This window comes from Neomonachus schauinslandi, chromosome 6 (genome assembly GCF_002201575.2).
Source record: "Neomonachus schauinslandi chromosome 6, ASM220157v2, whole genome shotgun sequence".
Lineage (NCBI taxonomy): Eukaryota > Metazoa > Chordata > Mammalia > Carnivora > Phocidae > Neomonachus > Neomonachus schauinslandi.
In genome coordinates this window covers 31,065,229-31,079,652 of record NC_058408.1, presented here as the reverse complement: position 1 = coordinate 31,079,652, position 14,424 = coordinate 31,065,229, and positions in this window count along the sequence as shown.

The window sequence follows — 14,424 nt, the reverse complement described above, 5'->3', positions numbered from 1 at the left end:
ATTTCCACTGAAAGATTTGGCCCATAGAAAATATACTCCCAGAAATAAAAGCCAAAACCGCAGTGTAATTTGAGAGTTACTTAGAGCCCCCCCTTATCTCTTATATTTCTTTCCTGTATTTGACAAGAAGCAGACTATACTCTTAGTCTGAGTTTAACATGGGGCTTTAATTATACATAAGAGTTTGAATTCAATTATTCATTAATTCATTCAACAAATATTTACTGAGGACCTACTATGTCCCTGACACTGTTCTACACTCTAGGAATAACAGTTAACAGTGGAAGGCTAGCAGGTAATGCAAGTGAGCATAGAAATGATCAAGATGATTTTAAATAACAAAATGATATTGGAAAGTAAAACAAGGTGGTAGGAGACAGGAGCTACTTTAATTGGGATGGTCAAGAACATCTCCTTGACATGGGGATTTAAGAAAGGAATAGTCTGTGTGGTTGAAAAGTTAGGAAAATAGGAGAAAAATCAATATGTATGTGATATAAGAATGAGCCACAGATGGTAGTCGTATGTTTACTATAAAAAGGTCAGCATAGATCTTCCTAACAGTTTTAGCACATCTTTAACAGGGAAGAATAACACTCCCCCCAAAAATATTAAGCTAACAAATTGGCATGGAATTCCTCATGTGATCATGTCCTATAAATGCTACACCGATTATTAACAATATTCCAAGGTCATATTTACTAGAATTTTGCAGTAATGATGTTTGGATCATGTACTTACAGCCAGTGTTACCATTTCTTGAGGAGATTTCCTATGGTTTGAATTGTCTTCTACTATTGTAAATAGAAGGACAATAAAAGAAGAATGCAAAGCAGCTTTATACTAACTCAATGATGTACTTATGTCTGATATTTGCTAGGTCAGATACTTGCATAGGTCAAGAAATTAGTCTCTCAAAAAATGTTTATTGGTTTTATTTTATAGGCAAGGTGCTATCCTATATACTAAAGGTAGAAGTCCACCTTCAAGGATTTATTCAGACAAAGGTTTATATTGTCCGAACACCATTCTGATAGAGAATTCCTTTTTTGGTATTTCCTATTCTATGGACTAAACTTTTGACTAAAACTGTAGTAAGTGAGGCCCATCTATTTCAGGGATTATTCTATAACTGGAGGATTAATGTAAAGACAATAAAAAAAGATTAGTTATGACTCCCAAATTGTGAAATCAAATTTGTACCATTTACGAAACAACTCACTTAGGCAACAAATACGTATATGCAGTGTGATCTTGATGTTAACAAGTAATATATCCTCACTCCAAACTGGTGAAACCCATAGCTTACTGTGGTCAAGGGGCATTTTCTCTGTCCTGATATAGGTAGAAGCATTTTCTTTTAGATCTCTGATTCCGACTATTATTCTACATTATTTCATCTCCTATGCTCTGTGTATCACATACAGTGTAGTGGTTAAGTCCATGGACGTGGGAGTTAGGCCACCTGGGTTTAAAGATGGCTGTCCTCACTGTGTAGTTGTGAGACTGTTGCTAAACTTATAGGCTTTTGTTTACATTACATTCTGCATAGTTTACATTATAAGGAAGATGATTATAGTACCGTAGTGGAATGAATGGTGGTCTCCAAAAAAAAAAAAAAAAAAAAAAAAAATTTTACATCCTAATCTCTGGAACCTACTGAAGTTACTTTATTTGGAAAAAGGATCCTTGTGGATGTAATTAAATTAAGGATCTTGAGATAAGATCAACTTGGGTTGGGCCCTCAATCCAATGACAAGTGTGCTTGTAAGACATGGAAGAGAAGATTCAAACAGAAAAGGAGAAGGTGATGTGAAGACAGAGGCAGAGAAAGCAGTAAGGTGGCCAGGGGGCAATGGAAGCCATGGAATGTGGCAGCCAGCAGAAGCTGAAGGAGGCAAGGAGGATTCTCCAAGCCTCCAGCCCTGCTGGGAGTACAGTATACTGAAATCTGGACCTGGGACTCCTGGACTCCAGAATTGTGAGAGAGTAAATTTCTGTGTGTTTAAGCCACCTGGCTTGCAGGTATTTGTTACACAACCTCAGGAAACCCCTATGAGTACCTGCATCAGAAATTTGTTGTGAGGATGTAAATCAGTTGGTACAATGCCTGGCACTCAGTAAAGTTAGGTGGTCATGGTTATTGGAACAATTGCCTTCTATAGTGAGGTCTGTTGTTTTTTGTGCCTGGCATTCATTCCTCTAACTTCTTCATATCACCTTGACTTTCCTTGGGGGGGAGCTACTGATTTTTCATCTTGAATGAATGGAACATGGACACAAAATGATTGGTACCAGTTCATCTAGGTGTCCTCAAGTGACTTCATTTTCTCTTGCCATCGGACCTCAAGATGCCCCATTTCTTGACCTTTTACTGCATCTGGTGAGTTGCACTTTTTCCTCTTGAGTTACACTTGTGTGTAGTATATAGGTAGTTACTGGAAAGTACGTAAGCAGCAAGTGCCACATGGTCAGAGCTAAATAAAATAGGAGCTATTAATATTATTTCTCATCTTGCTCTCCAACTAATTTTGAGTTTAGTTTTTAAATTGCTTATTAGATATTTCCACTTGGCTGTTTTGAGATGGTTTCACTCTCAGTATGTGTGAAATACAACTATCTTCCTCAAAAGCTCTATTTTTAGATTCTCCTTTCCTGATAATTACATTAATTTTTTTCTTATTCAAGTTTTGTTTTAGCTGGCTTTAACTTATTTCTATCTGTCATGAATAATAACCTATTAAGGCCACACAATATTATTCAAAGTTCCTCAACATCTTTCCTTTTTTTTCTCTCAATACTCAGTCTAGTTCAATTCACAATCTTTCATAGTGAGATTAAGATAACTATTTAGCAGAATGAAAGATTTTTCCCCACACTTTACTTACAATTCAGACTCCTGAAGATAACTCTTTTTTTTTTTTAAAGATTTTATTTATTTATTCATGAGAGACAGAGAGAAACAGAGGGAGAAGCAGGCTCCCAAGCAGCGGGAAGCCCGATGCGGGACTCGATCCCAGGACCCTGGGATCATGACCTGAGCCGAAGGCAGACGCTTAACCATCTGAGCCACCCAGGCGCCCAAGATAACTCTTTCTTAAATATTGTTTTCATTCATAATATTTTCCTACTAAAATTGTAATTCTATTTATCTAACAATAGTACATGATAAAATAATGGATCTAATAGCTATATAGAAGACCATTTGTAGTTATTAACAATATGTGGATATATGAAGTAAGAACAGAGGGTACAATACTGTGTAGGCAATATGATCTCAATTTTGTTAAATACAGGCACTCATATTGAAAAAGGTTAATGAAATATGTCCAAATGAAAATCGCAGTTATCTTCAGTAATATCAACTAATTTTATTTCCTTTTTATGTTATTTCCCCCCCCTCGCTTCTCTACAGTGGGTTTGTAAACCTTTTATAATTTTAAATAGGAATATTATAAATTTAAGACACATATCTAGTGGCTCTTTGTGCTCTGTAATAAACTTTGGATCTCCTTGGTTGTCCTTCAAGGTCCTCTACAAATCTGACCCAGTTCACCTTATGTCCTGCTCTATCTCAGGCAGAGATCTCTGTGCTTGAACCATAGCTGCGTTGACCTACAGGTACCCAATGGCTATTCCTGCCCACTGTTTTCACTTTATTCTCTCCAGTTCACCTGATTCCTTTTGTATCCAAATCCCACCCATCTCTCAAGGTCCAGACCTGCGAAGCACTCTGAGATAGCCCTTCTTGATCTCTTTTCTTTCGAGTATCTTTGTGCCTTCTTCATCATTAATTGAGATAGCTGCAAATCCTATACCATCTCAGTACCGTAAGCTACCATTTTACATGTGTAAGTCCTAGCACTTTAAAGATCAAACTTCCTGAGAGTGGAATTGTATAGCCCCTATAGTCTTCCTAGGAGAGTTCGCAGTACATCAGAGATGTCTCAGGTAAGCATTTTTAGTTGTAAATAAGAGAAACCATACTCAAACCAGTTCTTAAAAAGGGGCATTTGTTGGTTATGTAAATGGAAATCCAGAGGTAGGGTGATCCTTATGGTGACCTTGACTTTCTCTGAGGGTTTCTAGGTTTTTCTCTCCACAGTGTGTTTGCTTCATTCTTAGGCAGACTTGCCTCATAGTAGCAAAGTGCTTGCTGTGATTCTAAGCACTATGTCTGCTGCAACATGCACTGTTCAACAATCCCCAGATTCACTCTGATGGGGCAGGATTGGGTCACATGACCACCTGGCACCAATATCTTTGACCAAGGACTAAACGTGCTGGTTGGCTGACTTGTGTCAATTTCATCATCCTTAGAGGTGTATCTGGAAGGTCTTTCATCAACCACATAAATCTATAGAAATCAGGGATGATGGGAAGGCAAAGATGTCAGATAAGTTCCACTCTGGTAGGAATTCTATAAACACTGGCTGTGTGAACTATAGCATGCCTGAAAAATTGGTTAATGCCATCAGTTAATCTCTGCATGTTGCCACAAAATTTAATCAAAATGTGTCATTTACTCAAGGAAAGATTTTAAAGGACTGAGATGTTTCACATATCAAAGCACTTAATGAGATATGTTTTCAGGACATTTGCTTCAACAGGAGTTTCAGAATGAATTATTTGCTAAACCAGCTGACTACTTTCAGAGAATAATCCCACTGATGTGCTGCACATGAGATTATCATGACTTGTATGTAAACTTTTGTTAACTACAACTTGACATATTGAGAAATAATCCTGTGCTCAGGACTGTTCTAAAATAATGATTTTTCAGAATCTTATCTTAAAAATTTATAAAGCCTTTGTATTTTAAAAAAATCTGCAAAAAGCACATGTAAAATAATTGTCAAAATTATGGTTCAAATTAGCTATAGTTTAAATCTTATGCAGTTCTAATGTCTTCAGTTCCTGTTCTCGTGTTTTAGATAAGCTTCATCATTGCTGCTAGATTTGAAGGGACTTATGAAATGATAGGTACTAGAAAACTTTTTATGTTCAACTTCTGCTTTCTAATATGTAGTCTCTTTAATAAATTAGTTTATTAAAAAGTACTGTATTATCACTTACAATTGTCACAGTATAATGGTGTACTTTGGGGTCACATTTATATCTTTGCGATTCACTGCAACATCAGGAAACATTTGGGATGACGTATCAAATCCAGCTTATTAGAAAGGAAATTCTCCCTCAGAAACAATAAAGATCCTTTTTAAGTAGAAAAAATTCAACTTCTGTCCTTCAATTTCCATGCTCATATCTTCCCTCCTTTCTCCCCCCTTCTATTAGAATGGTACTAGACACTCCATATTCGATGAGTCATAATTCTTGGTTCAGATGTTCCTCAATTCTTGTGCCAGCCAGGTCCTGAGGAATATGGGCGAGCAGACAAACAGAAGAGAGGAGGCTATGGATGGTGCAACATCACCGTCTGGCAGAGTATGGAAAGAGATAGGAAGCCCCAATGGGAAAGTGGGGTCTCTCGAAGATGGCAAAGCAATTCTCAACAGTTCTCGTTCTGGATGATTTGGTTAACCAGTTCCTCTTTTAGTCTTCTAAGCCATAAGGTTGATTAAATCCATTAATATGTAGCTGATAACAGCTACAACCTAGGAATGTGGGGGAAAAAATTGCAGTAGGAGTGCAAGTCTGAGGATACAGAAACATTTCCAGAGCCTTGTGTACTTGGTTTGTTGAGGACCTGGGAGAGAAAGCATCAAAGTAGCAGGAGATCTTCAGAAAGAGAGGGGTAAATAAGTATCAAGAGCTAAAGGGCAGGAATTGGTACAGGCACCAAGCAGCTAATTGCAAGTAACTTTTCAGTCAAGTCAAGGGAAGTGTTCTGCCTTAAATAGGGTGAGTGAGGTTATTATCATTGGGTCGCTATGTTGTCAAGAAGTGATTTGGGTGTGGGGAGCAAGGACAGTGTAGAGTTCCTTGTTACAGTGATACTGTTTGTAACCTTCACGGTGAAGAAGGACAAATCTCCCCCATAACATGTTATAATAAAATAGATTCAGAAGCAGCTGTGCCCTCTTCAGGCTCTGGGATAAAAGGGTCTGAAAGAAAACACTGGAGCAAGTCACATTAACTCACCTGAATGGGGGGAGTTCCTGGGGCTGTCAGAGGGAACAGCCCATGGGAAGAGGCTTCTTGAAGTGAGAGAGAAAAATAAAGAATATAGAATTCTGGCTGTGGTGGGAAAACAAAGGAGATGGACACAATAGCTGAGGGTAAATAAGAAGTTGTTTTAGGAGAGCAGCAGAGAGAAGATGGTTCATGAAGATAGAAAGCACTTCATGAGAGAGGGCTTTGTCTGAGTCCTGGGATGAAAAGCAAAGAGGAGGGAAAGCATCACAGAACTGAATGCTGGGAAAAGCAAAGGAAACGAGAATAATAGGTCTTCTGTAGATGGGACCAGGCCCAAGACAGAGAGGGGGAGGGCTATCTAGCCTGAGCCGAAGGCAAAGCTTCATGCTCAAGGAGTGGAAAGAAAATGAGCCTACAAACAACTGAACCTAAAATCTTACAAATATGGAGCTAGTGCAGCTTAGGGTAAAAATATATTCTCATACTTAAGAATATGGCAACTAGCCACGTATACACAATAATGAATCATGGAACACTACATCAGAAACTAATGATGTAATAATGAATGGTGACTAACATAACATAATAAAATAAAATTAAAAAAAAAGAAAAAGAATATGGCAACTAGCAATACAGTCTCCAAAATTCTGAAAGCAGAAAAACATGGTCTTCATATAATATGATTCAAAAGACTGGATACAAGGAATAAAATTTATTTTAGCCCTAGGTTCTGGATTTAATATTTCTAAGTGGCCCAAAATATAAGGCCCCTTCTGGGCAAGTTACCACCAGAATAAGGTGCATACATAAGGTGTTTAAAGAATAGTAGAATGGATATCTTAGCTCCTAGCATATTCAAGCACTGAATCTTCTCAACTGTAGGGTGGAGGAGGGAAGCTCCTTTAGTGGTGCCACTTTTCCAAGTGAGAAAAGTGAAATTGCAAGGTCACATAGCTAATGAAGCAATTTCAGTGATATTCTTTGGAATTACATGCACTCGGGTTCAAGTCCCTGTTTTACCGGGTTACTGGCTCTGTGACTTTGCACACATTATTTAACCTCTCTGGGCTTTACTTTTGTCATCTCTAAAATGGGGAGAAAGGCGATACAACAGATCTGGTCTGTAACGTGAAGGCTGTAGGCCAGTTACCAGCACCTTCTTTTGATTGTTCAGCAGATGACAGTGGAGAGGACTCATGCTAAACTCCAGAGCCAAGGCCAACTGAGGACTTCTTTCCATCCACTCACAGAGCACATGAGGAAGAGTGGTGGCAGCTGGCTGAACACTGAAGGACCAACGTCTGTGTCTATGACCTCTATCTGGAAACAGTAAACTTTAACATCAACTACCTAGGTTGATATGAAGATTGAAAAAAGTAGTGCATTGGAACAACTTTGTTCTGTGACTGGCAGATGGTAAGTGGTGGACATGAGGATGATGCTATTGTTGCTTTATGAATATTGTTGAAACTGTGAGTCAGACCAGGACTGGAACGGACATCTACTCTAGGATTCTTTCTATGAAATTGGGCAGCAAAGTAGGAGACCTGGATTGAAAATACATATATAGATGTGACTTAAAAGTGAGAGAATGTTAGACTCTGGAATGTAAGGAGTCGTTTTTTGAAAGATATGGGGAGGTAGTTCAACTGGGCACAGGAAAAGTGATAGAAATAATAATAGTGATGAAAGTGGTCACAATGTCATCTGTGGATTTAACTGTTTAACTGTTTCCAGGGTTGATCACTACTTATTTACATGCGTATGTTAAAAGTTGGGAGCTATAATTATTCCAAATTGCTCAACTTACTTAATATTTGTGTTTATTAAAACAAGCCAAATGTTTGGGAGCTGTAGTGTGTGTGTGTATGTGTGCATGCGCTAGTGGGTACATTGCAAAATACAACAAACTGTATGTTGTACATACAATTTACATTGTAAATTACATTGTAATTTGCACAAATTACATTGTAAATTTGGGCAAAATTACATTGTGTATACACAATGCCAAATTTTTAAGGACAAAGCAGAAGACAAACAATTACTATTTATAATATGAGCAATTAGTTCACCTGCCTGGCTCAGTTGGTAGAGCATGCAACTCTTGGTCTCGGGGTTGTGAGTTCAAGCCTCAACTTGCGTAGAGAGATAACTTTAAAATCTTTAAGGGGCACCTGGGTGGCTCAGTCAGGTGGGTATTCGACTCTTGATTTCTGCTCAGGTCATGATCTGGTCCTGGGATCCGGGCCCCACGTCAAGCTCTGTGGTCAGCGGGGAGTCTGCTTGAGATTCTCTCTCTCCCTGCTCACGCTCTCTCTCTCAAATAAATAAATAAATCTTTTTAAAAAAAATAAAATCTCTAAAAAAATTTAAAACAAAATGTGAGCAGTTATTACAGCATTAATGTAGATTCTTCACAGCTAAATACCTCCACTTATCAGAGTTAATAACATTCATTTCATTTTAACACTTGGAGCCTCCACCAAATTCATCTCAACGTTTTTCCTGACAAGCTTCACATTTTCAAAATGTGCTTTTTAATCCTGAATCTAATCATCCCTAATTCATCTTTTTTAGTTATGTCTGTAGAAAGACATATAAAAGATAAGATAAGCACTGACAGTCCAGGTATCCCAGACCAGAGAAATCACAGTTGAACACCAGGAGCAAAATCTGTGATTCATTAGATATGCACAGTGCTGTCCATGTTACTAGTTTCACGATAATCTGCTAGAGACAGTAAGGGAATGTTTAGGTTGAGCTCTTGCACAAAAATGAAACTCAGTATTTCAGAGCATTTTGAATAAAACATTGCATTAAGGTGAAATGCACTGAGTAAAGAAAAACTTGATACGACAGGAGTCCCTAACAATGGACTAACTAACAATGAATGTTATGATGCAAAGAAAGAAATACTAACAATGAGTGTTATGATGCAAAACTGAAACCTATTCTTCTTACCAAAAGTAAAGGAGACCATGTAACTAATAAGAGTAGGAGTCCAGAGGTAGAGAGATAGTAAAAATAGTGAAATGTTCTTCCTTCCCTGAAGTTAATGTTTCAAAAACTTGGAAACATGGCAGAACTCTGTGGAAGGTGAGCACATTACTGTTAAAAGGGGAAGGCATCAAAAATAAATAATCCAGAGATGAGAAGTCTTGCTCATATTTTCATACCAGAGAATAGAGGTAGGAAATGCTAGGCTGTAAACAATGAAGATAGAAAACATTCTAGAAAGAAGAAAAGCTAATGACTATGACGAGCAAAATGAACTTGAATAGCTGCTGGAGTGATTACTAGAATGCACTGGTTGATACACACTCAATGCATGGATTGTATCAGAAATAGCAAAATGAGCTAAATATTTGTAAGACAAAGTTAAAGTGACATATGGAGGTAGAGTTCAAGCAAGGATAGAGGCACAGACTGCAGGCATCCTGTAGTATTTGGAGTCGTCAGTTTATGGGATTAAAATGGACAGGCTGAGAAAGAGAAACTGTAATAATGAAATTCTTTAGAGCCTTGCTCAAAAGGAAGATAAAAGCACTCAGAAAGAAGAGAGAATGTGGATTAATGTTACATCAAAGCAGGGAGGAGTAAGTGAATTAACAGAAGGCAGGGGTCAGGATGCCAGGGTTATGATAGGACTGATGGAGATGAGACGTTCTCTGGTCCAAAGTTATCACACTGGATTCTATGCACTTTTGAGCACCAATGGGGAAGCTTTCCTGGTTCCATTTTTCAGTGGCCGATAAATGGGGAAAAGGTGAAATGATTGGCACAAGTGATAGACAATGATGTCTTTAAAGGAAGTATAAAATTTGAATGTCAGTGACATGACAAAGTATTGATTTTTCGATTTTCTATTGGATCTTGCTTATAAAGTTTGTATGAAGTAGAGTTAACAGGATCTTGCTTATAAAGTTTGTACGAAGTAGAGCTAACATGATGATAAGGCCTACCATCCCTCTGTTTGACATACCTTTCCTACTTAGAGCAGCAAATTCCTTCTTAATCTTTGAGGGCTGCTCAAATGAGGCCTTCCCTGAAATGTCTTTCCTTTCTTGCTGGGGCATCTCTACCTGTCCTCTGCTCTAGCAGTGTGCCCACAGTTCTACATTTCAGGAGGCATGAGTTTAAATTCTAGCTCCAAAAGTTGAATAGCTATGTAATCTTCTGCAAGATATTTAACTTTTTGGAGCCTTTATTTTTTTTCACCTGTGAAGTAGAGAGAATAATAATCTCATGAACAAAAATAACATTTCTTCAGCAAAATAAGAAATGAGGAGCAAACATGTAAAGCTGTTCAGGGGAATAAGGAAAATCTAGTAAAAGCATAAAGCTAAAATGAATGATGAAAAATGAAAATATTATTCAAGCAATACTTGGCTATTAAAGTTATGTATTACATTATTAAAGCCACAAAAATGGGAAGACATGAAAATATTATGCTATTAAAGATATCAATGGAAGCTTTTTTTTTTTATTCTTATGTTAATCCCCATACATTACATCATTAGCTCTAGATGAAGTGTTCCATTCAATGGAAGCTTTTAATCAGATATTTTACTCTTTGAATTAAGGAGCAATAACATGCAAAAGGAAGTTAGTAAGTTAAAATAAAGGAAGAACATTACTTCTGTAAACAGAGATTTAAAAACAATGTTGACTACAGTAAAAAAAAAAGAAAAAAGAAAACAAGAATTTCATTTGTCATTATAGAAAATAAAAAGACTGCTCTTCTTTAAACAAAAATTAAGCAAAATTTCCTGTCCATTTCTTTGTGGCTGGCGTCTATGATCATTCTGTATGGGAAAGGGGGTACTGGAGACATTTTGGTCATCCCACATAGCTATAAGAACATCTTAGTCAGAGGACACATCTGGCAGGAATGCTAAGCATAATTTATAATTGCTTTATAATATAATGCGAGTCACCTTTAAGAAAAGAGAGGATTCTAACAACCCAGGGTCAAATTTTGCATTCCATTTCCTAGGCAATATGACCAGTAGAAATAGAGCACTCTGTTGAAAAAGATATTTTGAAGAGAAAGGGGCACTTGGTGACCCAAGAAAAGGACACAGAGAAGAGGGACACAGAGTGGAGGATAAAAGTCAACAACTTGAAAAGGAAAACCTGGATAGCTACAAAGAACGATCAAAGAACTTCGTACTTTAAAATAAATGTACATAGAACTTGATAAGGACATTTAGAGGGTATTTGAAAGACTCATGGAAATAGAAATCAGAGAAAGCAAAGATGTCTTGGGGAATGTCTGAGCTCTGAGGTAGGAGAGATGCTGTCTTCTCAGCAGAAGGTGAAATCAGGAAAAGGAATACATCTTTTGAGCTGCTAGTATGTGCCAGGCTCTGTACTGGGCTCTTTATTTACTTTGTACTTTATTTAATGTTTACAGCAAATTTTTGAGTTAAGCGTTATGTGTTCTGCTTTTTAAAATGGACAAACTGATTCTTGGAGAGGCGCTCTAACTTGCTGAGCGTGAACCTGAGCAGTTTGATGAGCCAGCATTTCAACTAAGAGATGTCCACCTCAAACATAGCTTTGCCTCCCACTTCTCTTCCATGACGCTTTAATGGTCTACAGCAAAGGCTTTTGGAACCACTGAGGGTGAAAAGAAAAATAGCTGGCAAATGTATCACAAAGAAAGAATGTAAAGGGTATGTGAGGGGGAGAAAAGCAACAAAGACAGAATATTAAGAATAAAGAAATAGTTACACACACACACACACACACACACAGAAATGGATAACAGACCAAAAGATAAAAACTTTATTGTGGAAGAAGAAGAGGAATTAAATAGTAAGCCAGTCTTGTGAAAATTTTATTGGTTTTGTTGGATGGTTTTATTTGTACCAATTGCTTTTATTCATACAAATCAGTATAAATCCTGGTAGGATTTTTTTAAAGCAAAGGTTCAAGCTCTAAAATATAAAACAGGTGCTATTTATTTTATAATTAATAATTCAGCAGAATATAAATCTACAGTGCCTTCTCCATTTCTTTCTTATTCAATTTTCTCTTCTCAGTGTCCCACATTTAACACGTTCACACTTGGCTTGCATCTCATGCACTTTTTTTTTCTGTCTCTAAATTTATAAAAATATTATTCTTCACAAAGGTGTCTCATTGTGGTAAACATACACATAAGATGAAATCTACCCTCAATAAATTTTAAGTGTACAGTACAGTATTGTTACTTATATGTATATTGTTGTACACCAGATCTCTAGAACTTTTTCATCTTACAGACTAAAACCCCGTACCCATTGAATAGCAACTCTGCATTCTCCTGTCTCTGACCCCTGGCAAATGCTTTCTACTCTCTGCTTCTATAAATTTGACTATTTTAGATACCTCATATAAGTGAGATCATGTAGTATTTGTTTTTCTGTGACTGGCTTATTTCACTCAGCATAATTTCCTCAAGATTTATCTATGTTGTAACATATGACAGAATTTCTGTCTTTTTAAAGGCTGAACAATATTTCATTGCACGTAGCTACTACACTTTCTTCATCCATTTATCTGTCAGTGGACACTGAGGTTGTTTCTACCTCTTGGCTATTTGAATAATGCTGCAATGAACATGGAAGTGCAAATATCTTTTTGAAATCCTGTTTTCAATTCTTTAGGATAAATACCTAGAAATGGGGTTGCTGATAATATGGTAATTCTATTTTTAATGTTTTGAGGAAACTCCATACTGTTTTCATATTATCGGCACCACTTTGCATTTCTACTAACAGTGCATAAAAGTTCTAATTTCTCCACATCCTTGTCGACACTTGTTTTCACCTCTTCTGTTGTTTTTTGTTTGTTTTTTGATAATGGCCTTCCTAACAGGTGTGAGGTGAAAAACTCACTGTGGTTTTAATTTGCATTTCCCTGATTGGTGATGTTGAGCATCTTTCCATATTCCTGTTGGCCATTTGCATATTTTCTTTGGAGAAATGTCTAATCAAGTTCTTTGCTCATTTTTAAATTGAGTTGTTAGGTTTTTTTGTTTTTGTTTTTTAGTTTTAGAAGTTTTCTATATATCCTGGATATTACTCTATTATTACATATATGATTTACAAATATTTTCTCCCATTCTGTGGGTTGCCGTTTCACTTCATGGCTAGTGTCTTTTGATGCACAAGTTTCTAAAATTTTTATGAAAATCAATTTGCCTATTTTCTTCTTCTTTTTTAATAGAGAGAGTCCATATATTCCATTGGTGTATATGTATGTCTTTTTGCCAGTTCCACATTGTTTTGATTACTGTTTTGTTTTGAAATCAGTAAGTTTTGAAATTAGGAATTGCAAGTCCACCAACATTTTTCTTTTTCAGTTTTGTTTTGGCTATTCAAGGTCCCTTGAGATTTCCTATGAATTTTAGGATGAATTTTTCTATTTTCAAAAAATGTCATTCGAATTTGGATAGGCATGTCATGAAATTTGCAGATCACCTTGGTTAGTATTGACATTTTAACAATACGAAGTCTTCCGGGGCACCTGGGTGGCTTAGATGGTTAAGCATCTGCCTTCAGCTCAGGTCATGATCCCAGGGTCTTGGGATTGAGCCCCACATCGGGCTCCTGGCTTAGCAGGGAGTCTGCTTCTCCTTCTCCCTCTGCCTCTCTCCCTGCTCATGCTCTCTCTCTCTCTCTGTATCTCTGTGTCTCAAATGAATAAATAAAATCTTAAAAAAAATATGAAGTCTTCCAATTCATAAACACAGGATGTATTTTCATTTATTTATGTCTTTTTAAGTTGCTTTCATAAATTTTCCTGTTTCCATTGTACAAATATTTTACCTTATTAGTTAATTCCCAAGTATTTTATTATTTTTTAAATTTTTTTATTGTTATGTTAATCACCATACATTACATCATTAGTTTTTGATGTACTGTTTCATGATTCATTGTTTGTTTATTATTTTTGATGCTACTGTACCTGGGTTTGTTTTCTTAATTTCCTTTTTGGATTGTTCATTATTAGTGGATAGAAATACAGTTGATGTTGTGCCTGCAACTTTACTAAATTCGTTTATTAGTTCTAAGTTATTTTGTGTGTAATCCTTGGGGTTTTTACATATAAGATCATGTCATCTGTAAACAGAAAGTACCCACCTTTAGGATGAAACCCTCACTACTGCAGGTCAAGCAGAGGAAAATGAAGATCTTCATGTCAGGACTGGAAACCAGGTCCTTATGTCATCATTCAATCAAGCCTCATCTGAATTAAGTTCCATTGCTGGAAGTTTTAGTTATCTTAAGCCAAAAAAAATCTTCTTTATTGTTTGAACCAGTTTGAATGGAATTTACT